Source organism: Macaca fascicularis, chromosome 1 (genome assembly GCF_037993035.2).
Source record: "Macaca fascicularis isolate 582-1 chromosome 1, T2T-MFA8v1.1".
NCBI lineage: Eukaryota > Metazoa > Chordata > Mammalia > Primates > Cercopithecidae > Macaca > Macaca fascicularis.
In genome coordinates, this window is record NC_088375.1 from 184,318,107 (window position 1) to 184,343,027 (window position 24,921).

General features: G+C 38.7%; 2 pseudogenes; both read left to right on the top strand.

The window, feature by feature from the left end:
- Window positions 1-10,404: 10,404 nt before the first annotated feature.
- On the top strand, window positions 10,405-11,019 carry LOC102135603 (rRNA-processing protein FCF1 homolog pseudogene; annotated as a pseudogene).
- A 6,022-nt stretch (window positions 11,020-17,041) lies between these two features.
- LOC102135996 (high mobility group protein B1-like) lies at window positions 17,042-18,028 on the top strand (annotated as a pseudogene).
- The last annotated feature ends 6,893 nt before the right edge of the window (window positions 18,029-24,921 follow it).

Below are 24,921 nucleotides of genomic sequence, written 5' to 3' on the forward strand. Positions count from 1 at the left end.
GAAGAGACAAGATTGGAGGGCGTGGAGAAGCTTTGTGTTCAACTTCAGAGTTTGAGGGACATGTAGGTCTTCTCAGCATGGACACCAAATTGTAGAAAGAGTCAACTGTTGTCTTGGGAGGAATGAGGTGGCCCAGCTCCCTGGCCCTGAGGACACAGGACTCCATTAGCGGAGGCCATGGGCCTGAGAGAGATGTTGAGACCCTCTCACCATGTCTCTTGGTGCCAAGAGGACTGGCCTCTTAAAATCATTCTCTTAAAATTTTGCACGCTGTTAAGGTCATCGTTCTGAGGCAGACAGCCTGTCCTTGGGTTAATTGTGACACCAAATCTTAAATGTCAGGGCTCCCCACCTGTACAAGTCCCTTTCAACCTGTCCCTGCCCTCTGCTCCCTGAAGCTGTAGTTTCAGCTGCTTTTCTCCCCTCTCCCCATCTGTCCACCGCTGCCTCCCTATGCCTCTGACCTCTGGCCATGCTGTGCTCCTCAGACCTACATAACTGTCCCCAGAAGACACAGGACTCCGTTAGTGGAGGCCATGGCCCTGGGAGAGGTGTTGAGACCCTCTCACCATGTCTCTTGGTGCCAGGAGGACTGGCCTCTTAACGTAACAGACCGTGCCTTGCCCATGGAGGTCACCTCTGCCTGGAAAGCTCTTCTCATTTTCCTCTTCTTTAAGGATTCTCCTCACTTTCCCTAGGGTCCAGTTTCACAGGTGGACTTACTGTGAACCAGTGAAGCTTAACCTTCAGGGCTCCACACCTGGCATGTTCCTCTCAAGGTTTTGCACTTTGTGCATACAGTCAAGCGACTTCTATCTTAAAACTTCAGGCTCCATTAAAAACTGCATCTGCCTGCTGGGCATGGTGGCTCACGCCTGTAATCCCAATACTTTGGGAGGCCAAGGTGGGCAGATCACGAGGTCAGGAGATCGAGACCATCCTGGATAGCACAGTGAAACCCCATCTCTACTAAAACTACAAAAAATTAGCCAGGTGTGGTGGTGGGTGCCTGTAGTCCCAGCTACTCAGGAGGCTGAGGCAGAAGAATGGCGGGAACCCAGGAGATGGGGCTTGCAGTGAGCAGAGATCACACCACTGCACTCCAGCCTGGACAACAGAGCGAGACTCTGTCTCAAAAACAAAAAACAAACAAATAAACAAACAAAACAAAAAAACTGCATCTGCCACTGCCCAGTTTAGCTGCACCCTCATGGCTGCCTGTTCCTGTTAACTACTGTTGCATAACAAATGACCCCAAAATGTAGTGGTTTAAACAATAACCATTTTATTGTATCATTTATGGGTCAGAAATTTGGGCAGAGCTTTTTTTTATTGTTGACCAAGATCTCTTGGTGGTATTCGGCTGGTAGATGTGTTGGTCTGGAGATCCCAAGACAGGTTCAGTCACATGTCTGACTCCTTGGTATGAATGGCTGGAAGGCTGGGCTCAGCTGGACAGTTGATTGGAGCACTTCCATCATGGTATCCTCAAGATATCAGACCTCTTACATGTTGACTCAGGGTTCCAAGGCAGATGTCCCAGAGAGCAAAGTGGAAGTTACATGACCTTTTATGACCTAACCTCATAGGTCAGAGGATATGACAAGAGTGTATTATTTGCAAGTGATTGACACTCAAGTCACACTGACTTAAAAAGAAGGAATTTTCTTTTTTTCTTCTTCATAGTAATGACAATAATAATAATTATAGACATTTACAACTAAAATTTCCAGAGTATATCTCAGGGAGAGTAGGAATCAGGTGTTCAAACACCATCAGCTGAGCTGCTTTTCTCCATCTCTTAGATCAGCTGTACTCTAAGTTGTCTTCATGTCAGGCAGACTTTCTCCAAATGAAGTACAAATGGCCATCAGTGGCCTCAGGCTTGCATTCTACTTTCTCTTTTGTAGTTAAACGAAACATTTTGAAAATGGCTCATTGACTAGACTTTTATCATCTTTCCATCCCAGAACCAATGGAGAATGGGACCTACTGGAAAATCAAGCTTTCAGGATAGCTGAATGTTTGCCCATTTCAGCCCTAAATAGTCTTTGTTCTAGCATTTTAGGGTAGGAGCTTTAGAAGGATGTTACTTGCTTTTCCATTTTCTTTTCCGAAGGCTACTACTGACATGCTCCAGGTGTTCTTTGATTCAGCATATTGCGATGTGCCATAACAGGGTCATGGGATCTTATTAGAGTGAAGGTTCACTGGCTTTGGCACTAAGAAATGCTTTTCCAATGTGCTTTTTACTTTAAAAACTTTTTACTGTAAAAACTTTCAAGTGTATAAAAAAGTAGAGAATAGTATAATAAATCTGAATATTTGTATACTAATCATATAAATTTAATAACTATTTAACATTTTGTCACATTTATTCCACCTTAGTTTTTGACAAATTTAAAAGCAAATTACAGACATTGTGAAATGTCACTGTGAAATACCTCAATATGAATACTTCATCTCTAAACAAAGCCACAATATATTAGTATACTATCAATATTAAAAATAATCCCTTTATATAACCTAATATTTAATATATATTAAAATTTACCTAATTGCCCCAGTTGGAAATACTTTATAAATTTAACAGTTGATTTGTTCAAACCAGGATTTGGTTGCCTATAGCAGACACTGTCAGAGCCCCACCCATAGCCCTTGGACCTTTCAGTCTACTGATTTCCAACTTTCAAGACCAGTTTCTCTGGGCCTAAAGGCTTCTATTTTAGAACCACAAAAGGGAGAGACATACCAGGGTTGTAACGATGAGACCCATCCTTCCTAGAGAAGGTGATAAAAGGTTCATTGTTTGTAGAATATTTAAAACAATAATAATACTAAAAGTTGGTCTGCTTTTTAAGTTATTACCATTTCCCAGCAATTTTGAACAATGTCAGAGATAAAATGTTTCTCACCTCAAAGAACTTTTGTTGGTGGTCTAAATTCTAAACAATCCCTGCAGTGATTGTTGAGTTTAAATTATGTGTGTGTGTATACACACAAACACACCCACACTATACATATTTCTTTACATATATCACAAATCGTCACAACTATTATTTTTCTGTTTACATACAGTAAAATTGACTTTTTCATAGTACATTTCTAAAAGGTTGACCGTATGTATAGATTTGTCTAACCACCATCACAATCAGGATTCAGAACAGCTCTGTCACCCCAGAAAACGTCCCTGTGCTGCCCCTTTATAATCAAACCCTCTCCCCTACCCGTAATCTCTGGAAACCACTGATCTGTTCTCTGTCTTTACAGTTTCTTCTTTTCCAGAATGTTATACAAACGAAACTAGACAGTATGCAGCCTTTGGAGACTGATTTCTTTCATTTAGCATAATCCCTTTGCGATCCATCCAAATTGTTGCACGCGTCAATAGCCCATTCCTTTTTACTGCTGGATAATATTCAATTGTATTGATCTACCACTATTTGTTTATTCACTCACGGTTACGGGACATTTGGGTTGTTTCAGTTTTTGGTAATTACAAATGAGGTTGCTATAAACATTCACAAACAGGCTTTTGTGTGATCACAAGTTTTCACTTCTCCAGGAAAATACCTCCCAATCCTAGAGGAGTTTCTGCATCTAATCTACTTTCTGTCTCTATAAATTTGTTTAGTCTGGACAATTCATACAAATAGAATCATATAATATATGGCCTTTTGTGACTGGCTTCTTTCACTTAGCATAAATGTTTTCAAGGTTCATCCATGTTGCATCATGCATCAGTTCATCATTCCTTTTCATAGCCAAATAATATTCATATATATTGATATATATATAATTTATCCATTCATCAGTTGATGGACATTTGGGTTGTTTCCACTTTTTGGCTATTATGAATACTTCTGCTATATGTTTTCATTCTCTTGGTATATACTTAGGAGGGGAAATGCTGGGTCATTTTTCTCTATGTTAACCTTTGGAAGAACTACCAATTTTTTTTTTACACAGCAACTGCATCATTTTACATTCCCACAAGCAATGCAGTAGGGTAGTATCAGTTTCTTCACATCCTCACCAATGCTTGTTTTTATCTGTCTTTTTTTTGTTTTGTTTTTTTGAGACAGGGTCTCACTCTATCGCCCAGGCTGGAGTGTAGTGGCGAGATATCAGCTCACTGCAACCTTGACCTTTGGGCTCAAGTGATCCTCTCACATCAGCCTCCCGAGTAGCTGGGACTACAAATGCATGCCACCATGCCCAGCTAATTTTTAAATTTTTTGTAGACTTGGGGTCTTCTTATGTTTATGTTGCCCAGGCTCGTCTTGAGCTGCTGGACTCAAGCAATCCTCCTGCCTCAGCCTCCCAAAGTGATGGCCTTACAAGTGTGAGCTACTTTGCCTGGATATTTTTATCTGTCTTTTTAGTTCTAGCCATCCTAGTGGGTGTGAAGTGGCATCTTGCTGTGGTTCTGATTTGTATTTCCCTGACAATTAATAATGTTGAACATCTTTTCATGTGCTTTCTGGCCATTTGTGTGTCTTTTTTGGAAAAATGTCTATTCAAGTCATTTGACTACTTTGAAATTGTATTTGTCTTTTTACTTTTGAGTTGTAAAATTTATTTATATCTTCTAGATACAAGCCCCTTATTAGTTAGGTGAATTACAAGTATTTTCTTCTATTCTGTGGTTTTTCTTTTCACTTTCTTGGCGGTGTCTTTTGTAACACAAAAGTTTTTAGTTTTGATGAAGTCCAGTTCATCGGTTTTTTTTTTTTTTTTTTGTAGTTTGTATTTTTCGTATCACATCTAAGAAACTACTACCTAGACCAAGGTCATGAAGATATACATCTATATTTTCTTCTTCAAATAGTTTTATAGTTTTAGATCTTATATTTAAGTTTTTAATTCATTCTGAGTTAATTTTTGCATATGTATGAGATATTATCTTAATTCATTCTTTTACATGTGAATATCCAATTGCCCCAGCATTATTTGTTGAAAAAACTATACCTCAAAGGATCAATGCTTGAAGGGATAGGTATTCCATTTCCCATGATGTGATTATTACACATTGCATGTCTGTATCAAAATATCTCATATACCAAATAAATATACACCTACTATGTACCCACAAAAAAGTACAAAAATTTTAAAAAGAAAGATTGTTCTTTCCCCATTGAATTGTCTTGGGACCCTTATCAAAACTCAATTAAGCCTGAGAAGAGCTTTGACAATGAAAGAAAACAAAAAATCTAAACAAAAAGAATTTCTCAACTAACCATAAATGTGAGGGTTTATTTCTGAACTCTCAGTTTATTCTATTGATCTATATACCTATCTTTATACCAGTACCACACTGTATCAATTACTAAGTTTGAAATTGGGAAGTATGAATCTTCCAGCTTCTTTTCCAAGATTGTTTTGACCACATGGTGTCCCTTGAATTTCCATATAAATTTTAGAATCTGCCTGTCAATTTCTACAAAGTAGTTAGCTGGAAACTGATGTGAATCACATTAAATTTGTAGATCAACTTGATAAGTATTACCATCTTAACAATATTTTTTATCCATGAACATGGGATGTCTTTCTATTTATTAGAGTCTTCTTTAATTTCTTTCAACAATACTTTGTAGTTTTCAGAGCATAAGTTTTGCATTTCTTTTGCTAAATATATTCGTAAGTATTTTACTGTTTTTGATACTACTGTAAATTGAATTGCTTCCTTAATTTCATATTTGGATTGTTCTTTGCAAATATATAGCAATATGATTAATTTATGAATATTGACCTAGCGTCCTGCAACTTTACCAAACTAATTTGTTAGTTCTAATTGTTTTAAGTGGGTTCCTTAGGATATTCCTTTTACAAGATTATGTCTTCTGAAAACAGATAGTTTCACTTATACATTTCAAATCTGGATGCCTTTTATTTCATTTTCTTGCCTAATTTTCCTGGCTAGAACCTTCAGTAAAATGTTGAATATAAGCAGCAAGACTGGATATCCTTGTTTTGTTCCTGTTCTTCAGGTGAAATCATTTAATCTTTCCCCATTAAATATAATGTTAGTTGTTATTTTTTGTAGATGTCCTTTATCAGGTTGAAGAAGTTTCTTTCTATTCTAGTTTACTGAATGTTTTTATTATGAGGTGTTAAATTTTATAAAATGTTTTTTTTCTGCATTGAGAAAATCATACGGTTTTTAAAAATCATTTATTATATTGATATGGTGTGTGTGTGTGTGTGTATATATATATATATATAAATTAATTTTTTTTTTTTTTTTTTTTTTTTGAGATGGAGTCTTGCTCTGTTTTCCAGGCTGGAGTGAAGTGATGTGATCTCGGCTCACTGCAACCTCCACCTCCTGGATTCGAGTGATGATTCTGCCTCAGCCTCCCAAGTAGTTGGGAGTACAGGCACATGCCTGCCTAATTTTTGTATTTTTAGTAGCGATGGGGTTTCACCATGTTGGCCAGGTGGTCTCAAACTCCCGACCTCAGGTGATCTGCCTGCCTCAGCCTCCCAAAGTACTGAGATTACAAGCATGAGCCACTGCACCCTGCCATGATATGGTATAGTCTATTAATTGGTTTTCAAATTTTAAAGCAACTTCATAATCTTGGGTTAAATTCCACTTGGTCATGGTGTATAATACTTTTTGTATGTTGCTGAATTTAGCTTGTTAGTATTTTGCTGAGAATTTTTAAATCTATATTCATAAAAGATATTGGTCTGTAGTTTTCTTTTCTTGTGATGTCTTTGTCTGGCTTTAGTATCAACATAATCTGGCCTCATAGAATGAGTTGGGAAATGGTCCCTCCTCTGATTTGTCAGAAAAGTTTGTGAAGAATTGGTATTAATTCTTGAAGTGTTTGGTAGAATTTGCCAGTGAAACCATCTGGGTCTGGGCTTTTCTTTATGGGTAGGTTTTGATTACTAATTCAATCTCTTGTTATAGATCTGTTCAGGTTTTTCTATTGCTTCTTCAACCAGTTTCAGTAGTTTGTGTCTTTCTAGGAATTTGTTCCTATTTTAATAAAGAATTTGTCCCTTATTATTTCTGTAAGGTCAGTAGTAATGTCCCTTCTTTCACTCCTGCTTTTAGTTTTTTGCTTTTTTGTTTGTTTGTTTGTTTTTTGTTTTGTTTGTTTGTTTGTTTTTTTGAGACAGAGTCTTGCCCTGTCACCCAGGCTGGAGTGCAGTGGCACAATCTCAGCTCACTGCAACCTCCACCTCCCAGGTTCAAGTGATTCTCCTACCTCAGCCTCCCAAGAAGCTGGGATTAAAGACATGTGCCACCACACTCGGCTAATTTTTGTATTTTTATTAGAGATGGGGTTTCACCATGTTGGCCAGGCTAGTCTTGAACTCCTGATCTCAATTCGATCTGCCCACCTCAGCCTCCCAAAGTGCTGGGATTACAGGCACTGTGCCCGGCCAATTTTAGTAATTCGAGTCCTCAGTCTTTTTTAATTGGTCAGTCTAGCTAAAGGTTTGTCAATTTTGTTTATCCTTTCAAAGGACAAATTGTTTTTCAATTTTCTTTATTGTTTTTCATTAATTTCCACTTTAATCTTTATCATTTTCTTCTTTCTGCTTCCTTTTAGTTTAGTTTGCTCATTTTATTGTTGAGTGTTGATGTAATTTGGCTCTGTGTCCCCATCCAAATCTCATCTCGAATTGCAATCCCCTTTTTTGAAGAAGAGACCTGGTGGGAGGTGATTAGATCATGCAGGTGGTTTCCCCCATGCTGTTCTTGTGATAGTGAGGAAGTTTTCATGAGATATGTCGTTTTGAAAGTGGCTATTTTCTCTGCACTGTGTCTCCTGCCGCCATGTAAGATGTTCCTTGCTTTCCCTACACCTTCTACATGATTGTAAGTTTTCTGAGGCCTCCTCAGCCATGTGGAACTGTGAGTCAATTAAACCTCCTTTCTTTATAAACTACCTTGCCTCAGGTATTCTTTATAGCAGTGTGAAAATGGACTAATTCAAGTGTTGACATTTCTTTAACTATTCTTTATACAAGTCCTTTGTTGAATATGATTTGCACACGTTTTCTTCCAGTCTGTAGATTGTCTTTTCATTGTCTCAGTATCTTTTACAGAGCAAAAGTTTTTAATTTTTACTAAGTCCAATTTATCAATATTTAAATGCATTATGTTTTGGTGTCATATCTAGGAACTCTTTGCCTAACTCAAAGTAACAGATATTTTTCTCCTGGCCTTTCTTCTAAGATTTTAATAGCTTTTCATTTTACCATTAGATCTATGATTAATTTTTAGGGTTTTTTTTGCATAAGACATAAGTTTGGATTGAAGTTCATTCTTTTGCATTTGAATGAACAATTGTTTAAATGCTATATGTTGAAATTGCTTTTTCTTATTGAATGGTCTTTTTACCTTTGTCAAAAGATCAGTTGGCCCCTTTCTGTGCATCTACTTCTGGACTCTATTCTGTTTCATTGATCTGTGTATTTATCTTTTTTGCTAATATCATGCTGTTTTGATTACTTTGGATTTAGAATAAATATTAAAAGTGGGTACCATGAATTCTCAAAATTTATTCTTCTTTTTTGAAAATGTTTTTGATCATTCTTGTTCCTTTGGCCTTCCATATAAATTTTAGAATAGGCTGTTTATATCTACAAAAACAACTTCTGGGATTTTGATTGGAATTGTATTAAACCTATAGATCTATTTAGAGAGAGTTAAAATTCTTACTATACTGAGTATTCCAACCCATAAACATGATATATTTTCCTTCCATTTAGATTTTTAAATTTATTTTTGTCAGCATTTTGTAGTTTTCAGCTTACAGATTCTGAACATGTTCTGTTAGATTTATACCTGTTTCAGCCAGTTGTGGTGGCTTACACCTGTAATCCCAGCTACTCAGGAGACTGAGGTAGTAGGATAGCTTGAGCCCAGGAGTTCGAGGCTGCAGTGAGCTATGATTGCACCATTGTATTTCAGCCTGTAAGAGAGAGTGTTAGTCTGGCTCTGTCACCTAGGCTGGGGTGCAGTGGTGCAATGGCATGATCTTGGCTCACTGCAACTTCTGCCTCAAGCAATTCTCCTGTCTCAGCCCCCCGAGTAGCTGGGATTATAGGCATGCATCACCACGCCTGGCTAATTTTTTGTATTTTTAGTAGATACGGGTTTTCACCATGTTGGCCAGGCTGGTCTTGAACTCCTGACCTCAAGTGATCCGCCCGCCTCGGCCTCCCTCCCAAAGTGCTGGGATTACAGGCACGAGCCCCCTTGCCCGACCCCCCTATTTCTTTTTTCTTTTTTTTTTTTTTTAAGATTTATACCTATTTGGTCTCCAATTGTTCATTATTATTATATAGATGAACATTTCATATTTAAATGCTGACATTGTATAAAGCAACTTTGCTACATTCACTTATTATTTATAGGAGCTTTGCTTGTATATTCCTTGGAATTTCCTACATGGATAATCATGTCATCTGTAAGTAAGGATAGTTTTACTACAATATTGAATAGTAGTCATGAGAGTAGAGATTCTTGCTTTGTCCCATTTTGGAGTGCAAAGATTCAGTCTTTCCCCATTAAATATGGTATTCGTACTGGGTGTGGTGTTCTGGGATTCAGGCTGCCTCTACATCCAGATTGGGAGATATTGGAGGAATAAAAACCAAGAAAACTCACCACTATAGTAATGATTCTTCAAGTTTTGGTTTCCTTTTCCAATCCTCTTGTTACTATTTACTTTTCAGAGTCCTCAGATTGCTGCTTCATGCATTTTTTCCAGGATTTTTTGTTGCATTCAATGTAAGAGACAGGGTGGAATGTGCTTACTTCATCTTAACTGGAACCAGAACCAAATGATCATTTTAAAATTACATATTCTTCACTACGCATTATATTCGACATGGAAGTTAATTCAGAGGAATCCCAGTTAAACAGTCAATCCCAACATATGTAGACTCAACATATGAGCCACATTTATTTCAAGAGTAAGTTTATAAAGGTTTGGAACTGTGGGCACTTGCTTAGGGTGTAGTCTGTTCCTCCAACCTCTGTTGTACTACATATTCCTATTTAAATGGTATTTAAATGGTAGATATGAAATAAATGATAGTTTAGTGAGTTGAAGGTGAAGAATCAGAACCTGAGTTATTTAAATCTGTTACTTTGTGTGCCCTCTTAGAGATTTTATTTGTGTTAAAAATTTAAAACAATAAAACAAAGTGTGAATTCTGAGGCACAATATTTTTGTTTGGTATGCATAGTGCAGTTCACGTAAAAATGGAAGCTGTTAATCCCAAATCTTTACTTGTCTCTTGTATAATCATTTTCTGAATCTTTATGGTATTCACACTTTCAGAAGTGTTTTTAATGTGTGACATTTGTTAAAACTTTGTTAAAAAAATCCATTTTGTTGGTGATTACGGAAGAAACAAAAGTGTGGTGTGACCATGGGGAAGCAAAATAAAACAAGGAAATATGCAAACATGAGGTGAATGCTTAGTGTCAGAGGTCAGAGGCTTAAAGAAAAGGATAGATTAAAATCTAAAAAGAAAGAAAAGAAGAATCCCATTGGGATTGGGGATTCTTCTCGTTGGGGAAAGAGGAGTTCCCCAACACCCTTCCTGCTTATTTTTCCAATATAATACACAGCTCGGCCCACCTTACCACATCCTCGTTGATACCAACTTTATCAACTTTTCCATAAAAGCCAAACTGGACTTAGTGCAGTCAGTGATGGATTGTCTGTATGCCAAGTGTATCCCTTGTATAACTGATTGTGTAATGGCTGAAACTGAGAAATTGGGGCAGAAGTATCAAGTGGCTTTAAGGATCACCAAGGATCCAAGATTTCAACTATTACCATGTACACACAAAGGAACCTATGCATATGACTGCTTAGTACAGAAGTAACTCAGCATAAGTGTCACATTATGGCCACAGTTGACTGGGACCTTAAAAGAAGAATCTGTAAGATTCCTGGAGTTCCTATCATGTATGTTTCTAACCATAGATACAACATTGAATGGATGCCAGTTGATTATGGAGCCCCTCAATTCTAATTCTTACAAGACACAGTTCCTCTGCCTTTCCTTCCACCAACTTTCTCTTGTTGCCAGTTCATTACACATGCAATAGCATGAATTTTTATTCTGTTGACCTATTAGCTCTATTATGAGCTGAGGATGGTTAAATATGCTCACTCTTTTTTTTTTTTTTTTTTTTTTTTTGAGATGAAGTTTCGCTCTTGTTGCCCAGGCTGGGGTACAGTGGCGTGATCTTGGCTCGCTGCACCCTCTGCCTCCCCGGTTTGGGCAGTTCTCCTGCCTCAGCCTCCCGAGTGACTGGGGTTGCAGGCATGCGCCACCATGCCCAGCAGACTTTTTTTTTTTTCTTTTCTTTTCTTTTTTTGGTATTTTTTAGTAGAGACAAATATTTTTGTATTTTTAGTACAGAAAAATATTCCTTGGCCTCCTAGGGTGCTGGGATTGCAGGCGTGGCCATCGTACCTGGCCTGCTCACTTTTTGATGCTGTTTTGAAATTGATATTTTGTCTCATAAAAATTTTAGGCCAGGGACAGTGGTTTGCACCTGTGGTCCCAGCACTTTGGGAGGCCGAGGTGGGCAGACCACCTGAGGTCAGGAGTTTGAGACCAGCCTAGGCAACATGGCAAAACCCCATCTCTAATAAAAATACAGAAAAAGTTGGCCGGGTGTGGTGCTGCGTGCCTGTGGTCCTGGCTGCTGGGGAGGCTGAGGCAGAAGAGTCACTTGAACCCAGGAGGTGGAGGTTGTGGTGGGCCGGGATTGCGCCACTGCATTCCAGCCTAGGTGACAGAGTGAGACTGCCTAAAAAAAAAAAAAATTAATGATGGTCAAAGGGTGCAAAATCTCAGACAGGAAAAATATGTTTTATACTTTTTTGGAGTTCTGTTGTACAATTCTGTTATACTTTTTTTGAGTGGTGCATATACTTAACAGTGGAGTATTATGCATTTCAAAATTGATGTTCTCATCACAGAAATGTATTTGAACTGCCAGGCATGGTGGCTTACGCCTGTAATCGCAGCACTTTGGGAGGCCAAGACGGGAGGATCACCTGAGGTCACGAGTTTGAGACCAGCCTGGCCAACATGGAGAAACCGTGTCTCTACTAAAAACACAAAATTAGCTGGGCGTGATGGCGAATGCCTGTAATCCCAGCTACTCAGGAGGCTGAGGTGGGAGAATCGCTTGAACCCAGGAGGCGGAGGTTGTGGTAAGCTGAGATCTTACCATTACACTCCCACCTGGGCAACAGGAGCGAAACTCCATCTCAAAAAAAAAAAAAAAAAAAGAAAAAAAAAGAAATGTATTTGAAATTTGAAGTATTGGGTATGTTAACTAGCTTGATTTAATTATTCTACATTGTATCCACAATTTATGACATCACTTTGTAACCCGTAAATTTATACGATTATAAATTGTCAATTTACAATAAAAAATTTTTGTTGCGTCTAACATTATCCATTCTTTTCAATCTCTCCTCATCTATAAAATCTGCTGCCAAATGTAGTTATAACAGTGAAACAGACTATACCAGGCAAATTAAGCTGTGTGCACAGTAAGGATAATTTATTTTTATTTTTTTATTTAACTTTTAAGTTCAGGGATGCAGGTTTTTTATACAGGTAAACTCGTGGCACAGGGGTTTGGTATACAGATTATTTCATCACCCAGGTACTCAGCCTACTACCCAATAGTTATTTTTTCTGCTCCTCTCCCTCCTCCCAACCTCTACCCTCTGGTAAGCCCCAGTGTTTGTTGTTTCCCTCTTTGTGTCCATGTGGTCTCATCATTTAGCTCCTACTTATAAGTGAGAACATGCGGTATTTGGTTTTCTGTTCCTGAGTTAGTTTGCTAAGGATAATGGCCTCCAGCTCCATCTATGTTCCTGCAAAGGACATGATTTCATTCTTTTTATGGCTGCATAGTATTCCATGGCATATATGAACCACATTTTCTTTGTGCAGTCTTCTGTTGATGGGCATTTAGGTTGATTCCATGTATTTGCTATTGTGAATAGTGTTGCAATGAACCTACGCATGCATGCATGTCTTTACGATAGAATGACTTATATTCTTTTGGGTATATACCCAGTAATGGGATTGCTGGGTCGAATGGTATTTCTGTCTTTAGGTTTTTGAGGAATTGCTACACTGTCTTTCACAATGAACTAATTTACGCTCCCATCAACATGTAAATGTGTTCCCTTTTCTCCACAACCATGCCAGCATCTGTTGTTTTTTGACTTTTTAATAATGGCCATTCTGACTGTTGTGAGATGGCCTGTCACTGTGGTTTTGATTTGCATTTCTCTAATGATCAGTGATGTTGAGCTTTTTTTCATATGATTGTTGGCCACATGTATGTCTTCTTTTGAAAAGTGTTCATGTCGTTTGCCCACTTTAATGGGGTTGTTTGTTGTTATTTGTAAATTTGGTTAAGTTCCTGATAGATGCTATTGTGGATAGCATTATTGTGGATTGCATTATTGTCGATATTATACCTTTGTCAGATGCATAGCTTATAAAAATTTTCTCCCATTTTATAGGTTGTCTGTTCACTCTGTTGATAGTTTCCTTTGCTGTCCAGAAGCTTGTTAATATAAATAGATCTCATTTGTCAATTTTTGCTTTTGTTGCAATTGCTTTTGGTGTCTTCATCATGAAATCTAACTCCAGAATGGTATTACCTAGGTTGTCTTCCAGGGATTTTATAGTTTTAAGTTTTCCATTTAAGTCTTTAATTCATCTTGAGTTAATTTTTGCATATGGTGTAAGGAAGGGGTCCAATCTCAATTTTCTGCATATCGGTAGACAGTTATCCCAGCACCATTCATTGAACAGGGAATCCTTTCCCCATTGCTTATTTTTGTCAGCTTTGTTGAAGATCAGATAGTTGTAGCTGTGTGGCCTTATTTCTAGGCTCTCGGTTCTATTCCATTACTCTATGTGTCTGTTTTTGTACCAGTGCTGTGTTGCTTTGATTACTGTAGCCCTGTAGTATAGTTTGAGTGGAGTTTGTTTGTCTTAGCTCTTCAGGGTTTTTTTTTTTTTATGGTTCCATATGAATTTTAAAATAGTGTTTTTCGAGTTATGTGAAAAATATCAATGATAGTTTAATAGGAATAGCATTGAATGTATGAATTGCTTTGGGCAGTATGGCCATTTTAATGATATTTATTCTTTCTATTTGTGAGCATGGAATGTTTTTCCATTTGTTTGTGTCATCTCTAATTTTTTTGAGCAGTGTTTTATAGTTCTCTTTGTAAAGATTGTTCACCTCCCTGGTTAGCTGTATTCCTAGGTATTTTATAATTTTTCATGGCAATTGTGAATGGGATTGTGTTCCTAATTTGGCTCTCGGTTTGACTGTTATTGATGTATAGGAATGTTAGTGATTTTTGCACATTGATTTTGTATTGTGAGACTTTGCTGAAGTTGTTTATCAGCTTAAGGAGCTTTTGGACTGAGACTATGGGGTTTTCTAGATATAGGATTATGTTGTCTGCAAACAGGGATAGTTTGACTTCTTCTCTTCTTAGTTGGATGCCCTTTATTTCTTCCTCTTGCCTGACTGCCCAGCCCAGGACTTCCAATACTATGTTGAACAGGAGTGGTGAGAGAGGGCATCCTTGCCTTGTGCTGATTTTCAAGGGAAATGCTTCCAGCTTTTGCCCATTCAGTATGATGTTGGCTGTGGGTTTGTCATAGATGGCTCTCATTATTTTGAGATATATTCCTTCAATATCGAGTTTATTGAGAGTTTTTAACATGAAGGGGTGTTGAATTTTATTGAAAGCATTTTCTGCATCTATTGATATAATCATGTGGTTTTTGTTTTTACTTGTGTTTATGTGATGAATCACATTTTTTGATTTGTGTATGTTGAACCAAACTTGCATCCCAGAGATGAAGCCTACTTGATTGTGGCAGATAAGCTTCTTGATGTGCTATTGGATTCAGTTTGCCAGTATTTTGTTGAGGACTTTTGCATCAATGTTCACCAAGGATATTACTGGCCTAAAGTGGGTATTTTTTTTTTTGTTTTGTTTTTTGTTTTCATGTCTCTACCAGGTTTTACTATCAGGATGATGCTGAACTCACAGAATGAGTTAGGGAGGATTCTCTCCTCCTCAATTTTTTTGTGATAGTTTCAGCAAGAATGGTACCAGCTCTTCTTTGTACATGAGGTAGCATTCGGCTGTGAATCCATCTGGTCTTGGGCTGTTTTTGGTTGGTAAGCTATTACTGACAATTTCAGAGCTCATTATTGATCTGTGCAGGGATTCAATTTCTTCCTGCTTCAGTCTTGGTAGAGTATATGTGTCTAGGAATTCACCAATTTCTCCTAGATTTTCTAGTTTATGTGCATAGAGATTTTTGTACTATCCTGGCAGTTGCTTGTATTTCTGTGGGGTCAGTGTTAATATCCCCTTTGTTGTTTCCAATTGTGTTTATTTGAATCTTCTCTCTTTCTTCTTTATTAGTCTAGTTAGTGGTCTATTTTATTAATTTTTTTCAAAAGATCAGCTTCAGGGTTTGTTGATCTTTTGAATGATTTTTTGTGTCTCAATGTCTATCATTTCAGCCTTGATTTTGGTTATTTCCTGTCTTCTGCCAGCTTTGGGATTTGTTTGCTCTTGGCTCTCTAGTTCTTTTAGTTGTGATGTTAGGTTAATGTTGACTTTCGAAATACAGTCATACCTTCAAGATATTGTGGATTCAGTTTCAGATGACTGCAATAAAGTGAATTCATAATAAAGCAAGTCACACAAATTTTGGTTTCTCGGTGTGTATAAAAGTTATGTTTATACTATACCATAGTCTATTAAGTATACACTAGCATTATATCAAAGGCAATAATGTACATACCTTAATTGAAAATACTTTATTGCTAAAAAACGCTGGTGATCAGCTAAGCCTTCAGCGAGTCATAATTTTTTTGCTGGTGGAGGGTCTTGCTTCAGTACTGATGGCTGCTGACTTATCAGGTTGGTGACTGCTGAAAGTTGAGGTGGTTATGGTCATTTCTTAAAATAAGACAAAAATTTTTGTGAAGAGCCAGAATCAGCCTTGAGTAATGTATAGTAAATCTCAGTCTTGAAGTCTGGCACATAAAAAATGTGGAGAAGACTTTTGGCTATGCCACACAAAAAGAATGAATATTTACATGGAAAAAAGAATCAAACTTTGAAGAAGAATCCCAGGAGAAACGACAAAAGATGCCAGAATAAATAAAAAGATTATGCTTGAATGACTTGATCATTTCTACCAAGAGCTGTATACTCATTTTAAAGCAATGACTCAAATAATGTCAATATTTGCTATCATTCAGCCATATTATCTGATTTTCAAAATAAAATGGAGGGTTTGTTTGTTTGTTCATTTGTTTTTGTGTTGAATTGTGAAAATTCTCTAGTGGCAATTTTCTTTTTTTTTTCTTTTTTTTTTTTTTTGAGACGGAGTCTCTCTCTGTCGCCCAGGCTGGAGGGCAGTGGCGCGATCTCGGCTCACTGCAAGCTCCGCCTCCCGGGTTCACGTCGTTCTCCTGCCTCAGCCTCCTGAGTAGCTGGGACTACAGGCGCCCGCCACCACGCCTGGCTAATTTTTTGTATTTTTAGTAGAGATGGGGTTTCACCATGTTAGCCAGGCTGGTCTCGATCTCCTGACCGCGTGATCCACCCACCTCGGCCTCCCAAAGTGCTGGGATTACAGGTGTGAGCCACCGCACCCGGCCTAGTGGCAATTTTCAACTCTGGAGACTACTGAAATCCACTAAAACTCATCCCCCTAAAACAAAGTAATGTACAGTATTATCATATTTGGAACTTGTGAAATTGGTTTTTGGGAATTTTTGACAAACCCTTTATATATGGGTTGCTTCATGTAAAAGAAACTTTTCACAGAGTGGAGAGAGTGAGGAGGCCTGCTCTCACAGCTGTTACAGTACATTGAGCTCCATGGACACAGCGCCAGGGCAAGTGGGAGCCAGATGGACACTGAGTGACTCTGTGCCTCGCTGAGGAAAAAATAACTAAACATGGGCAAAGGAGATCCTAAGAAGCCAAGAGGCAAAATGTTATCATATGCATTTCCTGTGCAAACTTGTGAGAAGGAGCATAAGAAGCTTCAGTCAACTTCTGAGAGTTTTCTAAGAAATGCTCAGAGAGAGGCCAGGTGCGGTGGCTCACGCCTGTAATCCCAGCACTTTGGGAGGCCGAGGCAGGCAGATCACTTGATGTCAACAGTTCAAGACTAGCCTGGTCAACATGGTGGAACCCTGTCTCTACTAAAAATCCAAATATTAGCCAGTCTTGGTGGCAGTTGTCTGTAATCCTAGCTCCTCGGGAGGCTGAGGCAAGAGAATCACTTGAACCCAGGAGGCAGAGGCTGCAGTGAGTGAGCCAAGACCTCACCACTGGGTTCCACCCTGGACGACAGAGAGACTCTGTCTCCAAAAAAATTAAAAAAAAGTGCTCAGCGAGGTGGAAGACCATGTCTGCTAAAGAGAAAGGAAAATTTGAAGATACAGCAAAGGCAAACAAGGCCCGTTATGAAAGAGAAATGAAAATCTATATCCCCCCTAAAGGGGAGACAAAAAAGAAGTTCAAGTCCAATGTACCCAAGAGGCCTCCTGCAGCCTGTTTCGTGTTCTGCTCTGAGTGTCGCCCCCAAATCAAAGAACATCTTGGCCTGTCCATTGGTGATGTTGCAAAGAAACTGGGAGACATGTGGAATAGCACTGCTGCAGATGACAAGCAGCCTTATGAAAAGAAGGTTGCGAGGCTGAAGGAAAAATACAAAAAGGATCTTGCTGCATATTGAACTAAAGGAAAGCCTGATGCAGCAAAAAAAGGGAGTCACCAAGGCTGAAAAGAGCAAGAGGAAGAAGGAAGGGGAGGAAGATGAAGAGGATCAGGAGGAGGAGGAAGATGAAGGTGAAGAAGATGATGATGAATAAGTTGATTCTAGTGCAGTTTTTTTTCCTTGTCTAAAAAGCATTTAACCCCTCTGTACACAACTCACTCCTTTTAAAGAAAAAAAAAGTGAAATATAAGACTTTAATGTAATGTAAGGCTTTAATTATCTTTAAAGTGTTTATGTTTTCCCTTTTGATCTTGTAATTTTTATTTAGTATTATTTTATAATGTCATACTTACACATACAGAGTTCAACAAAAGAACTGTCACTGTCTGCATTTCTATTTATGTAATTTTTCCCACTATTTTCATTTTATTTCATAATAATTTATGAACCTAGTTTTTCATATAGAGAAAGGGACTTAAATTGCAATGCCCCACAGGTGTGAAATATCTGAGGTACACCACTGGTAAAAGACAGCTTTCCCTGCTTACCACAGGCCCAAAGTGCCAAATTAACACCCCCAAGGACCAGTTCTCTACAAATTACTTTTGTGAGTCAGTGTATAAAACTTTGGCGGCTTTGCCTTTTGTGAATCTGGTGTTTTGTGTCACTGTGAGTTTCTCGTGGGATTGAGGTCCGGCTGCTCATTGTGGCGGCCAGCTCAACAACAAACCCATCGTGGACTCTCTTCTTTTTCTGTTTCACTGCCTCGCTTCTCTACTGGTATCTCTCCTACCTCCCAAATAAACTCGGATCCATGTATCAGGGTCGGCTCCTGGAGGAATCAGTATCATTTCATCTGGAACAGTCCTCAACTTTTTTTTTTTTCTTGAGACGGAGTCTTGCTCTGTCGCCCAGGCTGGAGTGCAATGGCCGGATCTCAGCTCATTGCAAGCTCTGCCTCCCGGGTTCACGCCATTCTCCTGCCTCAGCCTCCCGAGTAGCTGGGACTACAGGCACACGCTACCAGGCCCAGCTGTTTTTCACATTTTTGGTAGAGACGGGGTTTCACCACGTTGGCCAGGATGGTCTCGAGCTCTTGGCCTCGTGATGCCCCCACCTCGGCCTCCCAAAGTGCTGGGATTACAGGTGTGAGCCACCACGCCTGGCCCCCAACTGTTTTTTTTTTTTTTAATGCCAGTGATTTACTAAGGAAACAGAGGCAGCTTTCCGCTAGAACGACCCATCTTCAGGATTTGTCTGATTGTTTCTTCATGGTATCACTTAACTTTTTCTACTATTCCCTGTATTTCTGGTAAACTGTAAGTCCCAAAAGGTTGTTTAAAGTAATGTCAAGCTTTCTTGGTAAGAATATTTCACAGGCAATGTTATTTATATTACATAACATTAGAATGCACGCCACGTTTGATGTTCCGCCACTAGAGATGTCAAGATCTACCAGTGGGTTCAGGTGGGGATAGTCTGACTCCTTCACTGTTAAGGTGTATTTTCCACCTTATAACCTCTCATCTGTGAGTTGATAATTTGACACCTCATAAGTCTCCAGTTCCCGATTGTGGCAGGCAAAATAATGCCTCTCCTAGACAGGTTTATGCCCTAATCTCTAGAATCTGTGAATATGTTGTTACATGGCAAGATAAAATAAAGGTTGCAGATGGAATTAAAGTTGCTGATCAGCTGACCTTAAAAAGATTATCATGGGAGTATCATGGATAACACAGGTGAACCCAATTAATCACAAGGTCCTTTAAAGTGGAAAAGGGAGGCTTAGAGGGGGTCAGAGTCAGAGAGAGGTTTGAAGCTGTTCCACTGCCGGCATTGAAGAAAGGAGGGGACAACTAGCCAAGGAATGCAGGCAGCTTCTAGAACCTGGAAAAGGCAAAGACTTTGATTCTTTCCTAGGGCCTGGCTATGGTTTGAATCGTTATCTTCCCCAAGACTCATGTTGAAATTTAATAGCCATTGTTATTAAATCACCTTTAAGGAGTGATTAGGCCATGAGGACTCTGCCCTAATGGGTGAGATTAATGCCATTGTAAAAGGGCAAGTTTGGCCCTCTTCTGCCTCTCTTTGCCCTTCCACCATGTGATGCCTTCTGCCATGCCATGATGCAGCAAGAAGGCCCTTACCAGGTGCTGGCACCTAGATATTGGACTTCCCAGCCTCCAGAACTGTGAGGCAATACATTTTTATTCATTATAAATTAGCCAATCTGCAGTATTCTGTTATAACAGCACAAGACAGACTAGGACAGGCCTGCATTAGGAACACAGCCTGTGTGAACCTTGATTTCAGCTCATTGAAATGCACTTTAGACTTCTAACCTTCAGAACTATAAGATAATACATTTACTTTATTATTGTTTTAAGCCACATACTTTCTGGTAATTTGTTACAGTAGCAATAGGAAACTAATATCCACTGAACTTTCATTGAATGTATTTTGTATCCATTGTTCATTATTACCTAGAACATTATTCCATGAGGGGGTTACAAAAAAGTGTTTTTCTAATTTCATCAATACTTTCTAGCTGGAATTCTTTTGTAAGAGATAAATATTTCCTCATCAGTCAGGCTATATGGTTATATATAATTTGACATGCAGTTTGAATAGGAAAGTCAGGGTCAATGCTTAATAATTTCCATTAATTGCCAAATTCAGAGTTAAGAATGGACACAGTAGCTATCTCCAATAATGATAAATGCATTTTAAAAAATTATCACTATGAGCCAGGTGTAGTGGCTCATGTCAGTAATCCCAGCACATTGGGAAGGTGAGATAAGAGGATCATTGTAGGCCAGGAGTTTGAAACCAACCTGGGCAACATAGCGAGACCTAATCTCTTTTTTAAAAAAAATATTATTATAAGTGTTGACCTCAGGTAAGATACTTCTTTTCTCTGTGTATTATTTTCCTCTTATACAAAATGGGGATAAAAATGGTCTTACTTTGCTGAGCACGGTGGCTCATGCTTATAATCCCAGCACTTTGGGAGGCTGAGGCGGGCAGATCACAAGGTCAGGAGTTTGAGACCATCCTGGCCAATGTGGTGACACCACGTCTCTACTAAAATCACACAAATTAGCTGGGTATGGTGGCAAAAGCCTGTAGTCCCAGCTACTTGGGAGGCTGAGGCAGAAGAATCGCTTGAACCTGGGAAGTGGAGGTTGCAGTGAGCTGAGATCACGCCACTGCACTCCAGCCTGGGTGACAGAGCAAGACTCCATCTAAAAAAAAAAAAAAAAAAATTGTCGTTTGTCGTCAAGATTAATAATGATGATGATAATGATTACTACATTTATACACCTAGTAACAGACCCTCAAAATATATGAAGGAAAAGTTGACAAAATTGAAGATAGTAGAATGTTCTACAATAATAGTCATAGTATTCAGTAACCCACTTTCGATAATGGATGAAACAACCAGGCAGAAAATAAGTAAGGCAGCCTTAAAAAGCGATGAGGTTCTGATACATACTACAACATAGATGAACCTTGAAGATATTATGCTAAGTGAAATAAATCAGACAAAAAAGGACAAATAATGTATTATTACACTTACATGAGGTACGTAGAATAGTCAAATTTATAGATAAATAAAGTAGAACAGTGGCTGTCAGGGGCTGGAGGGAGGGGAAAAGAGGATGTTTCATGGGTACAGGGTTTTAGTATGGATGCTTAAAGTTCAGGAGATGGAGTGGTGATGATGGTTGCACAACAAAGTAAGGGTAATTCATGCTACTGAACTGTACACTTAAAAATGGTTAAAATGGTAGATTTTATGTTGTGACTATTTTACTACAATAAAAATAAATTTTAAAAATATAATACAAATATAGTGCTCACTCTGTTCTAGGCACTGTTCTAAGTACTTTACATAACATAACCATACTTATTATGTAAGTAATGCACTTAGCATAAAGCCTAGAATTTAGAAGGTGTTTAATGAACAGTAGTTAATAATAACAATTATTATTGATGATAACAATCTCCCTTTAAAAAATAAGAGACACAGGCTTGGAGATCTTAAGGGACTTGTCCAAGATCACTCAGCTGAAGGTGTTGGTACAGGGTCAGTACAGACTCCAAAAGCCTCACTGTCTCACTCTGCTGCTTCCCATGAATTATTGAATCTTACAGCCAGCAACTAATAGCAGTGCAAAAGATTTAGGGAAATAAATCCATTAATGCAAACAAACAGCTGTCAGCAACCATAATTTTCAGTGCAAAAGAAAATTATAAAATTATAATTTTAGTGCAAGAGAAAATTATAAAATTAAGAGTTGCATAAGAAAAGATATTCAGTATCACCATCATCAGGGAAATGCAAATGAAAACTATAATGGAATACCATTACCCAACCACTAGAATCCTTAAAGTGAAAAAGTCTGATACTATCAAGTGATGACGAGCTTGTGGCATAATTAGAACTTTCATACATGCTGATGGGAATGCAAAATTGTTCGACTACTTTGAAAAGCAGCTTGGCATATCTAATAAAATTAAACATGCTCTGATATTTTCCAAAAATTCTATTCTTAGGTGTTTTTTTTTCAAGAGAAAAATAAAACACATGTCCACACAAAGACTTGTACTGGAATGTTTACAGCAGCTTTATTAATGATAGCCAAAAGCTGGGGAAAACACAAATGTCCATCATGGATAAAGAAACTGTTGTGGCCGGGCGCGGTGGCTCACGCCTGTAGTCCCAGCGCTTTGGGAGGCCAAGATGGGTGGATCACGAGGTCAGGAGATCGAGACCATCCTGGATAACACGGTGAAACCCTGTCTCTACTGAAAATACAAAAAAAAAAATTAGCCAGGCGTGGTGGCGGGTGCCTGTAGTCCCAGCTACTCGGGAGGCTGAGGCAGGAGAATGGCGTGAACCCGGGAGGTGGAGTGTGCAGTGAGCCGAGATTGCACCACTGCACTCCAGCCTGGATGACAGAGGGAGACTCCGTCTCAAAAAAAAAAGAAAAAAGAAAAAAAAAAAACTGTTGTATACTCATACAATGGAATTATATTTTCAGCAATAAAAATGAATGTAATATTAATAGATGCAGAGATGTATGAATCTCAAAAGCATTAAGAGGACACAAAAACTGCATATCATATTATCAAAAAAAAAGTTGCAACAAATTTAGTTTAAAGGTCTCGGTTGGCTTTATCAAGGTTCAAGAATTGGGCAACACTTATTCCATAAACTAGAATAATTGTTCCCATGGCTCAAGCAGAGGATGTTGGCTTTATAGACAGTAAAAGGGCTGAAGAAGGCAAAACAAATAACAAAAAGTGTATTGTTCATTTCAAAGTTACTTTCTTTGTAAGTCAGGGACAGGAAGACAGACAGAACAATGGGAAGATAACTGATGGGTTAACAACAGGTTACTCCAGGTTACTCTGTTGTAAGGATTAAAACACAGGAAACTTCATTCTCATGCTGATAGAAAGTTGAAATTGGCCTGTTTGGGCAATTAGGCTCTTTCTCACTCCTGTTTTCTCAAAAGGCCATAACAGCTCAGTTTTGGTTTGGTGAGCCTAGGTAACTCCATTTTGAGGTTTAGTCTTGTCTCTTGGGGCCCAGTGTAGGAGTTTAGTCCAAAACAATGGCCTCCTGGCTGGGCATGGGCTCACACCTGTATTTCCAGCACTTTAGGAGGTCAAGGTGGGAAGATTGCTTGAGCCCAGGAGTTCAAGACCAGCCTGCACAACACAGCAAGACCGCATCTCTACAAAAAATAAAAATAAGAAAATTAGCCCGAAGTGGTGGTGCACACCTTAGTCCTAGCTACTGAGGAGGTTGAAGCAGATGGATCACTTGAGCCTGGGAGGTCAATCTTATTGATGTGACAGACATATCAATCGTTGTAAGGTTAATCTCTAACTTTCTGGCATGCATGTTTATTTCCAAGGTGCTATGGATTGAATCTGTCCTCCCAAAATTCATGTGTTGAAGCCCTAACCCTAATGTGATGGTATTTGGAGACAGGGTCTTTGGGAGATAATTGGGTTTAGATGAGTTCATGAGGGTAGGGTTCTCATGGTGGAGTTGGTGCCCTCATGAAAAGAGACATAGAGGGCTTACTTCCTCTTTCTCTTTTTCCCTGTCCCTGCCATGTGAGGACACAGTGAGAAGGTTTGCCCTCTGCAAGTCAGGAAGAGAGCCCTCACCAGGGAACCGGACTGGCCAGCATCTTGATCTTCAACTTCCCAGCCTCCAGAACTGTGAGAAAGACATTCCTTTTGTTGAAGCCACCCAGTGTATCATATTTTGTTGTGGCAGCCCAAGCGGACTAAGATACAAGGCATCCAAAGTACTCCTTCTGTTCACCAGGTCTAATGAATATGTCATCAGTATAGTAGACCATCATAATGTTTTGTAGAAATGTCAAAATGATCAAAATTCTTTTGGCTTATATTGTGACAGAAAAGAGAATTATCAGAGCCCCAGCAATGTGTACTGCTGTTCACACTAGGTGAATGTGAAATAACTGTACCCTGCTTTTGATCTTCCTTTATGATGGAGATGAAAAGAATACATTTGCCTTATCAATAGCAACAACTAAGTGTTGATTGATTCTAGTAGATACACCATATCTGGCACAGTGGTTGTAGTTGGTTAAGTTTATGGAAGTACACCATTGTTCACCCTGATTTATATTTCTTTTGCAGGGGATATGATAGTAAGTTAAATAGAAACATAGTAAAAATCGCCACCCTCGCATCCTTTAAATCATTAAGGGTGGCATTAGTTTCTGCCCATTAACTTCCACCCATCATGTAGCATTGCTTCTGATTCCCTCTCTTGGCCAGGGTGGGGAAAAGTTTCAGGGGCTCTCACTTGACCTTTTCTCCCATAAGTTCTTTCACTTCTCAGAGAACCAATACTGAAATGATCACAGTATGGACCCTAGTAGAAGATGGACGTGGGCCAGGACTCCATGTATCATCTTTCATATGACCTCACTATAACAAGGGAGCAATGATGACAAAACAGGTTTCCTGGTAAAAATGCCAGTTCAGACCTGTTATCTAACAACTCTCAAAAGACTTGGGTATATTTTTATATGTGATTGTGGTTATCAGCTAAAAATA